The following is a 7053-nucleotide window of genomic DNA, read 5'->3' on the forward strand; positions in this document are numbered from 1 at the left end:
AAATAATTATTATCAATTTTTAAAAACACAAAATGACTTGTTGGCAGCGATCAACGGTACCATAACGTAGGTCAACACAATAGCAACATGGAAATTCCTACTATGACTTAGTCAATGTAATACCATTTTAATCAATGTCACATCATCTTGATTAAATGTCAAGTTAACAATTTTAATGTATAAAAAATTTTAGAGGTGTTAACCATTGAATTCACGTTAACAAATTTTAAAAGTATGTGATAGTAGAAAGATTAAATCAAATAATTTGATATAGTGCAAAGATTACATGTATAATTAATAAAAAATAACTTTTCTTTTCATAATATTAGTGGGAAGCACGGTCAGACCCTGTTTAGTTCTTTCCTTTTCTGCTTTCTAAATCTGACATTGACAGTCAACGCCATTTGTATGAGTTATCCACAGGGCATAGAACTCCAACCTTTAATGTTTCTTTCTTCAACTAATTTTGTTTACCACCGATATTGGAGTACCATGGTTTCCTACTACCTTGAGGCTTTGGCATCCACAAACAGATAGATTAGGCTTTGAAATCCAATTTTCTTGATAATTATGTTTCTCAGTCTCTTCTTCTTGTTCCATCTCATAGTCCCTGGCTTGTCAGAGTTCCTAAGCTGTGCTTCATCCACAACCATGTCACCTGATATCCAGTTCGACGAGTCCAAGATGGGAAGACCGATTTTATCTCGGGTATCAATGTCCAATCCTGGCAACCTTGAACTTTTAAAAACTTCTGCTTGCATATTTACAATACCATCCAATAGCACATTCACCGTCTCCCCTGGTCCCGTATTTGTAAGACTTCATTTTTATCCAATCTCTTATCCAAGCTTAAACCTTTCAAAAGCATTGTTTAATGTTAGCATCGGCAGCTACACTCTTTTATCTATTTCCAAGTCTTCCTACTCTAAAGGAGCTTTTGATGTTGAGCATATCATCAAGGAATACTGTGTTCCTGTAGAAGGCCATGTATTGAATATATTGTTCACCCCATCGTCAGATTATTCTGATGCCTATGGCTTTGTTAACATGATTGAGGTCGTTTCGGTGCCTCCGAAGCTTTACATAGGAGATCTGCGACTGCCACTCATTGGACATCCTAATCAATCTTACTCTATGAACTACACAGCTCTTGAGACTTTTTATCGGGTGAACGTGGGCGGTTCGCCCATCTCTGGTAACCATGATACTGGCAGTGGCATGTCTCGTTCTTGGTCTGGGGACCAAGGTTATCTGCTTCCTAACACAGATATTATTCACTTCAAGAAAGCAGAAATTAACTTCGGTTCTGAGGTGCAAGCATACACTGCCCCAAAGGAAGTCTATTCCACAGCTAGAAAGACATTAATTCCTGATGATAACCTAACCTGGTCAGTTCCTGTAGATTCTGGCTTCTGTTACCTCATTAGGCTTCATTTGTATATGCACAATAGCACGTATTTTATGGAAGAGAATCAAATGGTTGTTCATATTTATAGTCCTGATCATGCAGAAATCAACTTAACTGAGAAGCTGGGAGTTTCCATCTATAGAGATTATCTTGTGAATTTCTCAGGAAAACACCACAGGATAATGTTTCTAACAATTGCCATTCAACAAAATAAAAGTGCAATTCTTAGTGTGCCAATCTTGAATGGGTTAGAAATCTTCAAACTATCTGATGATAGCAACTCTCTTGCAGGACCTAATCCATTCAAAGCAAGAAAGGTATTTGATACCTTATCTGATACCTCATCTTTTGATATTAATCCGGCTATCTATACGATTATTAAGGTATTAGCAGCAGGGCTTTTTGTAATACCTATTGTATGCTATGGTTGCCTCCTCCTTTCACCTTTCAAATCACGACGGTGCTCTTACTTAAAACGGAAAAGAAGGGTTACATATTTACCATCGTCAGAGCACTGCCCGCACTTCTCTCTTGCTGAGATAAAGTTAGCGACCAACAACTTCTCGGATGCTTTATTACTTGGCTCAGGGGGGTTTGGAAAGGTGTACAAGGGCTGTATTATTGATGGCATAGGCAACACCATGGTTGCTATAAAGCGTGCAAATCCCAATTCACACCAAGGACTAAACGAGTTCCAAACTGAAATCACCACACTTTCTAAGCTGCGGCACTGCCACCTAGTATCCTTGATCGGCTGTTGCATGGAAGATGATGAAATGATTCTTGTCTACAATTTTATGGCTGGAGGTACTCTACGCGACCACCTTTACAACACCAAGAAAACACCACTTCCATGGAAGCAGAGGCTAAAGATTTGTATTGGTGCAGCTCGGGGATTGCACTATCTTCACACAGGAGGAAAGCAGACTATCATTCACCGTGACGTGAAAACCACTAACATCCTTTTGGATGAAAATTGGGTGGCCAAGGTCTCAGATTTTGGGTTGTCAAAAATTGGACCAAATATGATGACAGAAGCTGAAACTCATGTAAGTACATTGGTCAAGGGCAGTTTTGGATATCTAGATCCAGAATATTATCGCCGTCGAAGATTGACTGAAAAATCTGATGTGTACTCATTTGGAGTGGTACTATTCGAGGTACTATTTGCTAGACCTGCTGTGTTTCCACTGGTTGAAAGTGAAGAAGAGCATGACAAGGTAAATTTGGCTGAGTGGGCTATCCATTGTTATCAAATGGGGACCCTGGATCAGAGCATTGACCCTTCCCTACTAGGACAGATTAACCCTGAATGCTTTCAGACATTCACAGCTATTGCAAGGAAGTGTTTGGCAGACAAGGGAAGTGACCGGCCAAGTATGGGAGAGGTATTGTGCAACTTGGAGCTGGCATGGCAACAGGAGCACAAGTGTTCCTTGTTGGAAGCCAAAAGCCTTCAAGGCAGGGCCAACGAGGGAATCGGCGATAATTTGCCTCCAACAATAGATAGTCAACGATGCTTACCAACTGGTAATTCTGATCCAACCCCAGGTGCTGAGTTTTCAGAGATCATTGTTCCAATTGGACGTTAAGAGGTTTGTATTCATGCTTTTGCTAATTCTAAAACCTGTTGTGCTGTCTCTGCAACTCAGAAAATTCATTTGTGAAACAAAATAAATTGGAAAACTGAAGTTTTACCTATTTCTTCCTACTATACATAGAATTGTTCTGCAAGTTTTAAATTGAAGAGATTTCATGTGCTATTTGTTGGTGTATTTCCAAAATTAAAGGTTATGTCACATGATGAAAAACTATCATTAGCTCAAAAGTTATGTCACGTAAAGTGACATAATATATCTATTAGATAATAGGCAGGTTTTCATATGAATGGTTATGTCTCTTGAAAAATAACATCTAAAAGTTATGAGATGTATTGAAAAGACACCATGGCTCAAAAGTTAAATGTGAAAAGTTATTGTTTCAAGTTTTAACTCAAAAGTTATAATTTATGGAATGAATAGTTATCTTTGCATAAGATGATTATTGAAACAATACATTTATCCAAAAGTTATGTCTGGCAACAATGTAGATATGTTTTTTAGACAAAAAGTATCTTTATGAAAAGGTTGTGTCCTTAAAAAAGAAACACTTGAAAACCTATATAAAGGGCTTGTTGCCAACCATTTGACACACCAAAAATTCAGAACAAAACAAGAACAGAAAAGTCAAGAGTAAAGAAAAGTGTTGTGTTTTATAAACATAAACACTTAAGTTCTCATCATCTACAAAAGCTTCCAAATTCCTTGTAATCTACTTGCTGCAGAAAGTAGGCTCTAAGGCCAAACAACTTTGTAAACTCTTGGATGTATCAAGCGATCTACTCTCGTTAAGTGCAAGACGAAGTTAGACGTTGGCTTCATTGTATTCTTAAGACTATTCGCATTGTTCCCCTTTGCATACCAAGTGGTGAGGGCAAAATAAGTTTTAAAGATAACGTCTATTTAAAGGCTCACCTTAAAGTCAATTTTGCCTATTCTTGAATACCGTATAAATCCTCTTTGCACCAACACTATTAATACTCAAACTAGAGACTAAATGTAAATTGTAAAAGTCATATTTGCTCTAGTTAAGGTGTTTCCCAAAGTATATTTTCAAAGCAGTATTTGGCAATAGTGCTAGAATGATTTCATAAGGAAAACACTTGAACTATCTTTTCCATGTAATTTGCAAATTTTAACCTTTCCTTTGGTTCATTTCTTTTTCCTTTCTTAAACAATCTAAACTCCTGAGACAATTACCTTTTAAAAGGATAGAGAAGATGCAAGAAACCTTTTCTGAAAGAATTGCCAGATAAAACTAGCATAGTAAACAAAAAAAAACAGAGCATCTAGACCAATGTTTCATGCACCAATAGAGTACCGAAGAACTGGGATTCAGACATTATGTGGAATTATGGATGCCAGATAACTCATGTAACAGGAAAAAATATGATAAAATTGTTGTTTCAATTCTCTTAGGCTTAGTTCAACATCTTACTTGGCTTGCAAATTTGGGTTTTAAAGTTTAACTACATATTATAATTTGAAAAAGTAATCTACTCTTCATTTTAGTTTGAATCGTGGTTTGAAAGTTTTATATATGTTTGTCATTGTCATTGTTATTGCAGTTTACAACACTGTTTTGCAGCTTGGAATGTGATAACTCTATTATGTAAAGTTATCATAAGGTACTTTTTGGAGCATGAACTGTACTTATTCTTTTAATTTTCAGCATAATCCTTAGCAAATTTTCATACTTTTTAAGATAAGTTAACTCTTAGGGTGTCTAGTGTCCTTTAGATAATTTTAGCTTCATTTCTTTTCAAAAATCTCTTAAATCAACCTCTGACTATTGAACCTTTTAATGTTGAAGGAATCTTGGAGCCGAAAGAGAAGCTGAAAGTGAGAATCATAACAACTCTGCACGAGGCAACTTGAAGGAGGAGAACATGGTAGCAGAAAGCTCAAAGTGCAGCAGCAAAGATGTCCAGACAGAGAGTTTCTCGCTGTAGCGAGAACAGGGCACAAAGAGGTAAAAGGATTTTCGTTGCAGCGAGAATCCAATCTCGTCGCAGTGAAAATGAAGAACATTGCAACGCCAAGTCAGCTTTTAGCTTGTTGCAGCGAGATTCCAAACTCGCTGCAACGAGAACACGTCAGAAAAGAGAAATATTCTAGGCTCGAGATCCTAAGTCAAGGCTGAATGAAGAGGGGACTATAAATAGAATTTTTTCACAGAAAAAAAAGACAGATTCGGGGGAGACACTTTAGGCAAGAAGAGGCTGAAGCAAAAACGGGAAAGAGAAAAAGATTCAAGGGCTGGAGCTTGTAAAGCTGAAATAGAACATCTCTTTCTCTCTAGATTTGAATCTTTCTCTCTCTATCTCATTTTGTAAAACAATGCTCTTGTTTGCTGTATTGTGTACTCTTCTTTGTGAAATGTTGAGCTAAACCCATTAATCTAGGATTATGGTTAACTATATTATGTAGTTTGGATATTGTTTGGTTGGTTGCTTAGTCTTAATACAAATCTTGATGTTTACTCAAAGTCTGAATTGATTGTCCATTTAATTGATTGATCACCGATTAAATGTGCTTAAGTATTTAGATGACTGTCGTAACGTGCGGGTCCGAGAACCCAACCGCCAGTCGTGGAGGGATTTGGGGAGTCGCCACTAATATTTTTTTAGGTGTGATTGGCCACCCTATTTTGTCTTACTCAACGAAATCTAAAATTAATTTTTGATCCGCCGAAAGAACGATAAACTGGTCTACATATCTTTTAGATTTAGGTTCAGGAGTACGGTTACGCATGGGGAAGGATTAGCACCCCTGTGACGTCCGTTCCAGAAACAGTACCATTTAATCATATATTATCCTAACCCATTAATTTTATTCTCATGTTTCCTTAATTGTTATTTATTTAATTTATCTTTTATTCCATTAATCACGTCAAAATATTTTACAGGTTTGGCACACACATGATGCAACCGTGAAATGTTTGGCATAAAATCAAGATAATGTCAAACGAAAACCTTTTATTGAGCGTACTTTCTGAATCCGCCCATCACACTGGTGGGATCCGAGAGTATTCTTTCACCTAGAGAAATACCTTAGAAACTCGCCTTTGCAAGCTTACAAGGTAAATATCATCATCGAGATAGTCGTTTGTGAGTAAAAACAGTGCTTTCATGAATGCAAATCCTAATACGAGTAAAAGCCTTTTATTAAAGATATTTCTCCGGACCCTCCCATCGTACTGGTGGAGTTCGGAAGTATCTTTTCACCTAGGGAGTTTACCGATGAAGTTCACCTTCGCAAGTTTTCTCGAAAAGTTCCATCATCGGGATTCTGCCTTTATACAAAATATGTCTATATGCCATGACATTTAACAATGTAACAATGATACACGACATACTCGTAAATTCGATGTTCGTTTCTTATTTAATACTTTTCTTTGAGCTTACTTATCATGAACAAAATATCTCACATTTATTTATTGTTTTTATACAACCATTTCTATACTTTGTTTATTTATATTTTAAATTGCGTATTTTGACTATACATAGTTATTATTATTTATACATATGTATTTTATTCATTTTTTATTATTATGATTAACAATTTTATTTTTATCATTGATTTCTCATTTTTTATATATTTTTATTAATTGGTGATTAAATATATATAATTCTCATTTATTTAAAATTGGGAACATTAGAATTCCGAATTAGGACCCTCCCACCGTACTGGTGGAATCTTAATCGAAATTCCTAAGCTACGGAAATTCTTTCAGAATTTACGACTTCTCGCGTTCCGTACGAATATCCCATCATCGGTATTAAACTTAAACGATTACTTTATCTATATTAAATAACTAATTATTTTATCCTATTTTTTAATCATCTATTTGCTTTATTCATTTATCTATTTTTATTATTTTTTGCTTTCTATTTTTTTATTTATCTAGATCTATTACTATAAACGTATTTCATTTAGTAATTTATTTTGTTTGCTTTACATATATATATTTCACTTACCTAAACTTACATATTTAATAAATATTCTCCTAGGTTTAAGTGCTTTTTATAACTAGACATTTTTTAT

At 35.6% G+C, this 7053-nt stretch overlaps 1 pseudogene across 2 annotated transcripts; it reads left to right on the forward strand.

Moving 5' to 3' along the window:
• Positions 1-457: 457 nt before the first annotated feature.
• On the forward strand, positions 458-5426 carry LOC148764378 (receptor-like protein kinase FERONIA pseudogene; annotated as a pseudogene). 2 transcript variants are annotated; one of them, XR_016024575.1, is made up of 2 exons: positions 458-3003; positions 4575-4723. The product of XR_016024575.1 is annotated as a receptor-like protein kinase FERONIA pseudogene, transcript variant X2 (transcript). The 2 variants fall into 2 exon arrangements; XR_016024574.1 differs by lacking the exon at positions 4575-4723 and adding an exon at positions 4820-5426 and having other exon boundaries at positions 459-3003.
• Positions 5427-7053: the final 1627 nt, after the last annotated feature.

This window comes from Theobroma cacao, chromosome 2, assembly GCF_053813885.1.
Source record: "Theobroma cacao isolate CCN51 chromosome 2, ASM5381388v1, whole genome shotgun sequence".
In the NCBI taxonomy this organism is placed as follows: domain Eukaryota; kingdom Viridiplantae; phylum Streptophyta; class Magnoliopsida; order Malvales; family Malvaceae; genus Theobroma; species Theobroma cacao.